This window comes from Oncorhynchus kisutch, linkage group LG14 (genome assembly GCF_002021735.2).
Source record: "Oncorhynchus kisutch isolate 150728-3 linkage group LG14, Okis_V2, whole genome shotgun sequence".
Taxonomy (NCBI): domain Eukaryota; kingdom Metazoa; phylum Chordata; class Actinopteri; order Salmoniformes; family Salmonidae; genus Oncorhynchus; species Oncorhynchus kisutch.
The window spans coordinates 34,862,955-34,875,318 of record NC_034187.2 but is presented as its reverse complement, the minus strand read 5'-3'; positions in this window follow the sequence as shown (position 1 = coordinate 34,875,318).

Here is a 12,364-nt window from a genome sequence, read left to right as displayed (position 1 = left end):
CTATATACTTTTTTCCCCCCAACTGGTACTGGGGGACCTTCAGACGAGTCTTGTGAGGCCTGTGCATGCCCTCACGCAAAACAAGCAAATTGTTTGAGTCTCACCTTTCCACAGAGGGGTCATGGTGTATAGACTGTTCATATTCTACAGACAGAAGTTAGGCTGTACAGACTTCAGATGAGTCCCAAGATGCTTGTGGGGGTCGTTGAGAAAAATGGCATCGTGTTCGTGCGTGAGTCATCTTTCGTGAGTCATCTTTCCATAATAGTTTTTAGGCCAAAGCGTTTTGTATACTACAGACTGAATTTTGGGGATGTCTCATGGTCTGATGAACACCGCTCTGTCACTTTTCACCACATATGCGGATGCGGTGGATCGAGACGCATCCAATGCATAAAACATATCTCTAGCTTAAATTGACTGATTTTCATGGGGATTTTCTAATGCTAATCTACGATGCTGTAGATTGTGGCAATAGTCTGGTTATTTTAGATTTGTTCCAATCGAGTATTTCGTGTCCCTCTTCTCCCTGTGAGCAAAGTATCTTATCACTTACCTAAACCACCTACACCATGGATTCTATGCATCAATCAAATGGGTTCATCTCCTTAAATCCTTGTTTTCCTGCTTCTGATGAGCGACGATCCGTCAAGGTGTATTGGTTGGCAGCAAGATACAGGTGCCTGATGGTTTGCACCAGTTCAAAGTTCTGATTCAGTTGGAATCAGAACTTTGTCATAGATGTGTGTGGAAGTGTTGTTCAAGAAACAAAACAGATCACATCAAGATGAAACAAGTCCCTCTGACATTTCTACATGAGCATCGCTAAAAGGCAGTGGTGGGCCGTCAGGGCAAGCAAGGCCTTCTCTGCTGGCCTAAACATCATCAGAATATAATTTAAAAAAATATATATTTTCCGACAAATATGTATTAAATTATTCCCCAGAGTAAGAGTTATACTCTTCATTTCATAGCTTTCCTCTTGGTTGCACTGCTTCCAGGCCCAGGTTGAGATTTGGAGGGCTGGTCTTTGTTAGATCTTTTATCCAATCATATTCAGCAATCATGTGTTGCCAGGGGTCTAAAGTCTGCCCTCAGGCCTTCAGAATCAACAGTGCGGGCTCTTGTAGCTTAAAGTGAATGGAAATGAAAATTTAGTGTCAACCAATCAGCTTTAGAGTTGGCTATTGTACGCCTGCTGGCTGGCTCCAGTGTTACACATGAGCCAGCTAGCAGGCGTAGTGCATGCACATCTTTTGATTGGATTACCAATATTGAGAGCCAAGTCCTATGGGCAGGTCTATGCAGAACCTCAGAACTAGGAAACTGAATTTGATAAACAAATTAATTTGAGTACTACTAAGCTGTTTTTTCAACCCACAATGGCGGAAGGAGGAGAAGATATCGATTTGGTCGAGGATATAATTATAACGCCATTCTCAAGACAAACTTTTTAAGAAAAGTTAGACATTGTAAGGAGAGGTCGCCCGACGCCGACGCTACAAAGCCTGTCTCAGGCGGGAAACTTGAGTTGTCTAACCAAGGTAGTAACGAGACACCAAAGTACGACTGGGCACTTACAAGCAATGGTGCTTTTGAAAACTTTTGGGGACACCCAAGTGGATCTACAGCTCAACGAACAAGTGCGCAGGGCAACGGAGCTGCACAATGAAAAGGTGAAGAAAAATAGGGAAATATTGAAAAGATTGATTGTGTCATGTTTTTGTGTAAACAGGAACTTAATTTTTTTTTTGGGGGGGGGTGACTTAAAGCTCAAAGTTTGTGGACCAGAAATGGATAGAAGAAGAATATTAATATAACTCTGTTGCACACGACTATGTTCTTGCCTATTAGTTGAACTGTACTGTATTGTACTCTTCCCCTGCAATTCTCTGAATAAAAATGTCAATTTCAAGGTGACGCAACGCCTGGTTATACTGCGTTTCTGTCTAAATGTATAGTGTCTAGAGCCATGGCATCATAATGATGGTAATAAGAGGTGGATTAATTCGGGTTGGACTGTGTAGGACCTCACTGAAGGCCCAGGCCCCAGGCCCACGGAATAAATTCATAAAAAATCCTACAATGTGATTTTCTGGATTTTTTTTCTCATTTTGTCTGTCATATTTGAAGTGTACCTATGATGAAAATTACAGGCCTCTCTCATCTTTTTAAGTGGGAGAACTTGCACAATTGGTGGCTGACTAAATACTTTTTTGCCCCACTGTAGGTCATTAAAACTAGTTTTTCAACCACTCCACAAATTTCTTGTTAACAAACTATAGTTTTGGCAAGTCGGTTGGGACATCTACTTTGTGCATGAGATAAGTCATTTTTCCAACAATTGTTTACAGACAGATTACTTAACGTATAATTCACTGTATCACAGTTCCAGTGGGTCAGAAGTTTACATACACTAAGTTGACTGTGCCTTTAAACAGCTTGGAAAATTCCGGAAAATTATGTCATGGCTTTAGAAGCTTCTGATAGGCTAATTGACATCATTTGAGTCAATTGGAGGTGTACCTGTGGATGTATTTCAAGGCCTACCTTCAAACTCAATCCCTATTTGCTTGACATCATGGGAAATTCTAAAGAAATCAGCCAAGACCTCAGAAATAAATTGTAGACCTCCACAAGTCTGGTTCATTATTGGGAGCAATTGCCAAATCCCTGAAGGTACCACGTTCATCTGTACAAACAATAGTGAGCAAGTATAAACACCATGGGACCACGCAGCCGTCATACCGCTCAGGAAGGAGACGCATTCTGTCTCCTAGAAATTAACATACTGTGGTGTGAAAAGTACAAATTAATCTCAGAACAACAGCATAGGACCTTGTGAAGATGCTGGAAGAAACGGTTACAAAAGTATCTATATCCACAGTAAAACGAGTCCGATATCGACATAAGAAGAAGCCACTTCTTCAAAACTGCCATAAACAAACTGAAATCTGCACATGGGGACAGAGATCGTACTTTTTGGAGAAATTTCCTCTGGTCTGATGAAACAAAAATAGAACTGTTTGGCCATATTGACCATCGTTATGTTTGGAGGAAAAAGCGGGAAGCTTGCAAGCCGAAGAACACCATCCTAACCGTGAAGCACGGGGGTGGCAGCATCATGTTGTGGGGGTGCTTTGCTGCAGGAGGGACTGGTGCACTTCAGAAAATAGATGGAAAATTAGATGAGATGTTGCTTCATTATATCCACAATTATCCTAAGACATCAGTCAGGAAGTTAAAGCTTGGTCGCAAATGGGTCTTCCAAATGGACAATGACCCCAAGCATACTTCCAAAGTTGTGGCAAAATGGCTTAAGGACAACAAAGTCAAGGTATTGGAGTGGCCATCACAAAGCCCTGACCTCAATCCCATAGAATATTTGTGGGCAGAACTGAAAAATCATGCACTAGCAAGGAGGCCTACAAACCTGACTCAGTTACACCAGCTTTGTCAGGAGGAATGGGCCAAAATTCTCCCAACTTATTGTGGGAAGCTTGGGGATGGCTTCCCAAAACATTTGACCCAAGTTAATCAATTTAAAGGCAATGCTACCAAATACTAATAGAGTGTATGTAAACTTCTGACCCACTGTGAATGTGATGAAAGAAATAAAAGCTGAAATATATACATTTTATTTATAAAGGAATACATTTTATTAAAGAAAGAAATACATTTTAATCTGACATTTCACATTCTTAAAATAAAGTGGTAATCCCAACTGACCTAAGAGGGAATTTTTTATATAATTTAAAAAAATTCACAGTTCAGGAACTGTGAGTTTAAATGGTTAAGGTGTATGTCAGACTCTAACTGTATGTCCTGTAATGGTTCTAAGTTATTGAGTTTTCAAAATCTAACTTGTTGGTTTCTGTGGTGACCCAAAGAGACTAAGGTTTTATGATTAATTTTCTGCCTTTGAAGATCATTACCTCAGTCACAACAGAACCTTTCCATGCATGTCACTGACCAGTTCCACTCACTTGGAAAGGAAGGTTTTACTTATGCCCCAGTGGTGGACCACTTCTTTACCACGCGGTGCTGTGATAACAAGCACCAAGGATGGTTGAACTAAACTCCTGATAACTTTTAGTTATTTTAAAGGTTGAGAGGGAGCATTTTTATTTATTCATTATTTTACCAGGTAAGATGACTGAGAACACATTCTAATTTGCAGCAATGACCTGGGGAATAGTTACAGGGGATGAATGAGCCAATTGTAAACTGGGGATTATTAGGTGATCGTGATGGTTTGAGGGCCAGATTGGGAATTTAGCCAGGACACCGGGGTTAACACCCCTACTCTTACGATAAGTGCCATGGGATCTTTAATGACCTCAGAGAGTCAGGACACTCGTTTAACCTCCAGATCCAAAAGACGGCACCCTACACAGGGCAGTGTCCCGAATCACTGCCCTGGGGTATTGGGATATTTTTTTAGACCAGAGAAAAGAGTGCCTCCTACTGGCCCTCCAACACCATCTGTTCTCCCATCCAGGAACTGACCAGTACCAACCCTGCTTAGCTTCAGAAGCAAGCCAGCAGTGGTATGCAGGGTGGTATGCTGCTGGCTAGAACCAGTGTAATTAGAACCAGTGTAAACCAGATTTTTCTTTGGGGGCATGTTGGGGAGGGAGCCCATTCTGAAAGGTCAGCTGATAGCCTCAGGGAGCAAACAACAGTCTTGCCCTTTATTATTGCTCATGCAGTAAAAATTTATGACCCAGTGAATTTGCTTTGACATAAAAAGGCAACAACTATCCCATATACATATACAAATACATCCATACACCCAGGCATGCAAACACCATCCAGACTGACCGTATCCCCCTTTCCCTTTCCCAGTCTTCATAGCTGTGGAAACTTCCTCCTATCCTGATCACATGACAAAAGCCTCATTGTCCCTCCAAGGCTCGCATCCTACCTGTGTCAAAGGTAGATTCAACTCAAGGGCTTTCTTCTAAAATCTCCTCTCCCGGCTCTCTGTCTGTCTTTTATTTCCCACCACTACTCTATTATATGTTGAGAAATGGGGTCCTCAACTACTTTCCTAGTCCTTCAGCCTCTCTTTCTCGCTTTCTTCCCTTAGTTCATTACGACCACATGTGCATGCTTTTCTGACTGTTGTTTGGGGTGACGTGGAGAGTTGGGTTTGGCCACTTTCACTCTAGTCACCATTACATGACCACTTCAATCCAGTGTGTTACACTCTCTTTAAGCCCGACCCCCCCCTGCAACACCACCCACCCAAATCCTACCTGAAACCTGTTGAGAAACCTGAGTGGAGGTGTGGGGAGTATAGGTTGGGGATTAAAAGCAAGTAAAAGGAAGAGAGAGAAGGGGAAAGGGGAGGAGAGGAAGGGTAGAGGGGGTTGGGATGTATGCTATCAGAGTGGGAAGGAACATAGAGGGCAGGTGGGGGTATATGGTCAGCCTGAAAGGTGAAGGACACTCTATGAACCCTCACCACTTAACCAGAACCCCATGCAGGGTCCTTGAGCCAGGAATCAGCATTCCAGAAACTACCAGACGAAACCCGCCGTCATGAAAAAATACTATAGGATATAAAAACTATTGTATTTGCTGTAGTGTTTTTATGGACATTACTGTAGTATTCACTGTAACATTTACTGTAGGATACTATGCTGTTTACAGTTAATTATAGTATAAATACTGTAGTAAAATAACTACTATATACTGTACTATAATAATTAATGGAGTGTTTTTGCAAATTGTACTATACTGTAGTATTTACTGTCGTGTTTTATGGCGAGAATGACTGTAGTATACTGTAGTACTTATTACTGTAGTTTTGTTGTTTTGACAACACTGCAGAACACCTGCCATATGCATATGCACACATACTCAGCTGTGGGGCGTACAAGACCTGAATTTCATATCATTTTCTAGACATCAATGTAGCTGTAAAACAAATATCGGAATGTAACTTAAAATAAAATAAATCAATGTTGGCTACAGCAGAACACAGTTATGAGAATATATAGGCCTCCTGCCTATGTGATAATATGAAGCACATATTCAGATTACCTTCACAGTACAGACCAAGTTTGTAAAGGAAATTCCTACCTTAGTTTTCAAAACCTCCTACAATGACTCTCCCCATGTCAAATCCATTTAACTCCTGAGAGTCAATATCTTGCTCAAAGCCATGAGCGGGCCTGTGGCTGTGATGTTTAGCTTCCTTCTAAGGTTGTTCTGAAGACTCTGGCTGTAGTGTCTATTTTTTCTTTTTGAGTGTTAACTATAACCTGGGTGTCCACTTAAGCTTTGTCCACAAGGCTTGCTGCCACAAAATACACCTGTTGATAAAATAGTTTTTCTTTTTACCTCTGAGACAAAGAATGTCAACTTACTGTACATTCCACTCACTCTTTTGCTAGTTTAATCCCTACAGTTGTTTCTAGACCCAAACTCCCTACCTTTTTGCATGTTGTACAGCCCAACTTTGAATTCTGCATGACAAGCCAGGGGTTATATTTTTGCTTGTTCTTGAACTGCAAATTGCACCTGTTCCGAGCACTCCGTTGGTAGATGCACAGCCTTCCTCCCCCCAGCTCCCCGTCTTCCTCTCCAGCTGAGTCTGACTCGCTAATAGGGCTGGTGGTGATGCTGAACTGGCAGGATTAATAGCAGCGCTGCTAGCTAAGGCATTGCTATCAGGAACAGTTTGCCCCTAATTTCTCTCCTTTGGCACTAACAGTTCTCTGACTCATTCTGGGTTCGATTCACCATCTTTCTCTGGATTTTTTAACTTGAAAAATGTCTTCAAACTCAATTGCTTTATCTTATCCATTTTTTATTTGGCTTTCCCACGATTCAAATATAGTAGCAAGACAACTAGCCTAGGCTACGTGACGTAAATACATAGGGACCGTCTACAGTGAGAACAGTGAAACAATTAATAAATCATGCCACGAGACATACCGGATCCGAGCAAATAGGTGCTGGAACAAACAAAGTAAAACCTGAGAGGTCCCGGATCCTGTTCCAGCAGGATCAAATTAAGCACTGGGTTTGCCCAAGTTGAGGGAGAGGTTGTTGTACTGGCACCACACTTCCAGGTCTCTTACCTCCTCCCTATAGGTTGTCTCATTATTGTTGGGGATCAGGCCCACCACCGTTGTGTTATCGGTAAACTCGATGATGGTGTTGGAGTTGTGTGCGGCCATGCAGTCATGGGTGAACAGGGAGTGCAGGAGGGGCCTAAGCACGCACCACTGAGGGGCCCCCATGTTGAGGGTCAGTGTGGCGGATGTGTTGTTGCCTACCCTTACCACCTGGGGGCGGCCAATCAGGAAGTCCAGGATCCAGTTACAGAGGGAGGTGTTCAGACCCAGGGACCTTAGCTTAGTGATGAGCTTGGAGGGCACTATGGTGTTGAACAATGAGCTGTAGTCTATGAACAGCATTCTCATGAAGGTGCTCCTTTTGTCCAGGTGGGAGATGGCAGTGTGGAGTCCAATAGAGATTGCATGATCTGTGGATCTGTTTTAGCAGTATGCGTATTGGAGTGGGTCCAGGGTTTCTGGGATGATGGTGGTGATGTGAGCCATGCCAGCCTTTCAAAGCATTTCATGGCTAAGGATTTGAGTGCCTAGGGACAGTAGTCATTTAGACAGGTTACCTTGGCGTTCATTTAGACAGGTTACCTTGGGCACAGGAACTATGGTGGTCTGCTTAAAACATGTAGGTATTACAGACTGGGTCAGGGTGAGGTTGAAAATGTTAGTGAAGACACTTGCCACCTGGTCAGCGCATGCTCTGAGTACGTGTCTTGGTAATACATCTGGCCCTCTGGCCTTGTGAATGTTAACCTGTTTAACTTCTTAAGGTATAGGGGGCAGCATTTTCACTTTTGGATAAATAGCGTGCCCAATTTCAACTTCCTGCTACTCATGCCAAGAATATAAGATATGCATATTATTAGTAGATTTGGATAGAAAACACTCTGAAGTTTCTAAAACGGTTTGAATCATGTCTGTGAGTATAACAGAACTTATGTAGCAGGCAAAACCCGAGGACTAACCGTTCAGATTTTGTTTTAGGTCTTTGTCTGTTCAGTGAGTTCTCATTGGGAAACGGTATTTCTTAGGAACTTGTTTTCAGTTCCTACCACTCCAACTGGATGTCAGTTTACAGGCAACTTTTGAAATATTTTGTTGTGACGTTGCGCAATTTGGAAACTGTTTTTTTTTATGGATCAAGCGTGCCAAATAAATGGACATTTTGGATATATATGGACGGAGTTAATCGAACAAAAGGACCAATTGTGATGTTTATGGGACATATTGGAGTGCCAACAAAAGAAGCTCGTCAAAGGTAAGGCATGTTTTTTTTCTGCGTTTTGTGTAGCGCCTGCAGGATTGAAATATGCTACCCTCTTTGTTTACTGTTGTGCTATCATCAGATAATAGCTTCTTATGCTTTTGCCAAAAAGCCTTTTAAAAATATGACATGTTGGCTGGATTCACAACGAGTGTAGCTTTAAGTTAGTATCTTACATGTGTGATTTAATGAAAGTTTGATTTTTATATAATTTATTTGAATTTGCAGCGCTGCATTTTCCCTGGCTTTTGGCAGAGTGGGACGCAAGCGTCCCCTATACCATAAGAAGTTAAAGGTCTTACTCACATCGGCTACGGAGAGAGTGATCACACAGCCATCCGCAACAGCTGGTGCTCTGATTCATGGTTCAGGGTTGCTTGCCTCGAAGCGAGCATCGAAGGCATTTAGCTTGACTGGTAGGCTCGCGTCACTGGGTAGCTCTCAGCTGAGTTTCCCTTTGTAACCTGTGATAGTTTGCAAGCCCTGCCACATCCGACTAGCATCAGAGCTGGTGTAGTAGGATTTACTATAATATTCTACAACATTCTCTAGGAAGTACTACATGTAATTCAGGGATACTACAGTGTGTAGTATAGTATTCTACAGTATACTACAGTTTACTATACAATTCTATAGTAAGTACTGCAGTATTCTAAAGTAAACTGTGGTAATTGTTCATTTAGGCAACTCTACCAGCAGCAAACTATTCAGGAACACCTAATAATTTGGTCATCAAACATCTACAGCACGTGTTTGTCAAGCACATCAAGATCATACCCTGTGATGATTTTGTTTTTGTTGCTATGAGTCCACACATCACATATGCACAGTACCACTTCTTATGTTTCTGTTTACACCCATATATTGTTGGTGGACAACCTTTCAGGAACATTCCTAAAATGTTATCGCAGCCTCACCACAGAGAATCAACATCGTTCACAATTTCACTGTATCTCTACTATGCTGCTTAGGACAATGGCTTGGAGTTTGTCTTACATGAATTGGTTAAAGACTAGCATGGCTGGAAACAGATATCCCTATTCTCTCTCTGGGCTTTGCCAGCATGTGCATGGCACCCAGAGGTTGTGCCCTGGTCTCCACCAGCAGGTGTGTGTTGTTTTGGTCAGAAGAAGTCGAGTTGAGACACAAAACGTGGATTGCTTCATACTGTACATTTAGTGGAAAAACAGTTTGCTTGCTTCGTGAGTCGTGAGTGACCAACCATAAAGTCAATAACGTTTCAAGGACCTTTCAGAAATATCTTACTGTATCCTTCGAAAAGGATTACGCTGATGCTACAGTTGAATTACCTCTGGTTATGGACACTTTTGCCAACAATAAAGCTTCCACGGCCTGTTCCTTGGAGAGTGAACATCTGGCAATATCTACATGTTCAATCCCTTGATCAGCTCACTCTCTGGAAGTAATGAAAACACCTTATTTCTTTATAGATATGAAAACAATAACTGAGATATGACCGTTCACTCTAAAGCAGCAGATGTCATTCTCAGTGCTACCTTCATCACACAGTCTGTCTTTGTCGGTGTCCGCTATGACTTCCCTTGTGTTGGAAAAAAGTTGCTTTCAGAACAATTATTTTTGATTGAAAATAAAAATTTGTTTTGCTCTCGACAAAAGACACAAATGTACCTCCATAGCATATAACATTTTCCCTGTGAATAACCACACCTTCATACGAACGTGTTACTGTATGCAGAATTCTTGATGCACAACCGAAGATGCTGCCTTATCCTGCCAGCACGCCCACAAGCGAGCCACTCAGGTGAAGAATTATGATGCGTGGAAGAGGCAAAGGAATGAGATGGGAACAACAATGTTTTGCAAGTTGGGGACTGTTCAGTAGACTGTTCAGCGTTTACTAAAGAATAGTCTAATAGCTGAGCTAGGTGTGAAGAAAAAAAACTCCTATCACAGACCAGATTTTCCCTAATGACCAAGGGGTAGCTTGCTACTCAATGTAATAAAGTAATGACTTTTCAAATAAGTTACCTTACACGTAATGTTGGCTGACAATTTGTTAGCTACGCTCTACTCCTCGGCCTGAACATCCAGTGGGCGCTCCGAGAGCGAAACCATCTGAATTTACAAACTGACAATCTGACAATGCTCTGAAATTATGAGCGTTACGTTGTACAACACCATATTTTCTATTCCACCCTAACAGATTTTTTTTTTTATGTATGGAATAGAAACATTAGGCACTTTCTCGTGTTTACTACAGTATGTATTGTAGACTGCACAGTAGCCTACTAACAAATAAACACATTTCGTTAATAAAATAATGATAAAAAATACTCTTCCAAAATGCAGATATGGATTTAGTTATGGACCCGTTGTGAATGGCTATGGGAATAAATATCACTGATTTACAGAAATATTGTCTAAAAGTTGTACAAAGTTGTCTAATGAAGGCAAACAATTTAGAATCTTCCAATCCTGTAGCCTACTCCCAACGTCATGTTGTACAGCGCCATATTTTCCATTCCAACCTAACGGAAACCCTGAGGGTTTCGTTTTTCTATGAATAGAAACACCATAATATTAATCTAATTAATTAAGCCAAATTTCTGAAAATAAATCCCATACACTATGTTTTTACAAAAAAGGTTTTAAATTCTCTGGTAAGGCCAGTACGGAATACTATCAAAGGCTTCCCTCTGGTGGTCAAACAAGCAATACATTTCAGTAACAGAGAAAATGGCTGAGCATTAAATGACATGCTGCAGCAGCACGGAAGTTATGAAGCAACTTTTAAAGGAGGAACCACTGTGTGTCATTATCAGTGGCGACCCGACATTCAGGTATATATATGTTTTTGTTGTTGCCTGTTTTGCATGTTATTTTGGCATTAATATATACAAAAACTTGAATTAGTAAAGCAGCATACAAACATGGTCTTTTATTTTGCTTTCTTGAGTAAGGCAGCTCCAAAATACAGGTGTTTCAGCCTAGCTCAGTGCTTTCTGTGGTGGAGGGTCAACCAGCAAAAAATACAGAGCGTAGAGGTTGATAACGTGACGTGCTACCTGGGACGTGCTACTTGTCCCAGACCTGCTGTTTTCAACTCTCTAGAAACAGCAGGAGCGGTAGAGATACTCTCAATGATTGGCTATGAAAAGCCAACTCACGTTTACTCCTGAGGTGCTGACTTGTGGCACCCTCGACAACTACTGTGATTATTATTATTTGACCATGCTGGTCATTAATGAACATTTGAACATCTTGGCCATGTTCTGTTATTATCTCCACCCGGCATAGCCTGGTTCCTCTCTAGGTTTCTTCCTAGGTTTCGGCCTTTCTAGGGAGTTTTTCCTAGCCACCGTGCTTCTACACCTGCATTGCTTGCTGATTGTGGTTTTAGGCTTGGTTTCTGTACAGCACTTTGATATATCAGCTGATGTAAGAAGGGCTATATAAATACATTTGATTTGATAATCTTTTCTAGTTGCGCCGTGATTGGCTCAGTGTTCTGTACGTCACCGCAAAATCTACAGGGAGAGCTATAAAGTTCAAGCCCCCTTGGGTGCTGCCATAGATTTACATTTGAAGTGCCCATCCAAGAAGGCTCAAGGTCATTGGCCACAGATAAAATTGTCAAATCATGTTATATCTACCATAGCTTTGTTGGACTGATCATGTCAATATCATACTTTCAAAATCTTTGCTAGCAAGCTAGACAAGCAGTCATCCTCATGAATTACATCGACAATCTGTCTCCTTTTCAATACTTGTCATATGAAGAGAAATTATAGATAAATGTATCGGTATTCACCGGCAATTGGACATAAAAATTACACAACACGTTGGAAATCGCAAATTCAACAATGAGTGGTTTGGAGGGAATCAGTGGCTAACTTCAAGTGTTGCAAAGCAATCACTATTTTGCTTTCCCTGCTATTTAGAGGAGAGAGTATGTTGTCCAAGGCTGTGTTTAAGGGTCTCTTTTCAAAGCTTAAAAGGATAAACATTCACACGCAACACCATGGGCCAGAAA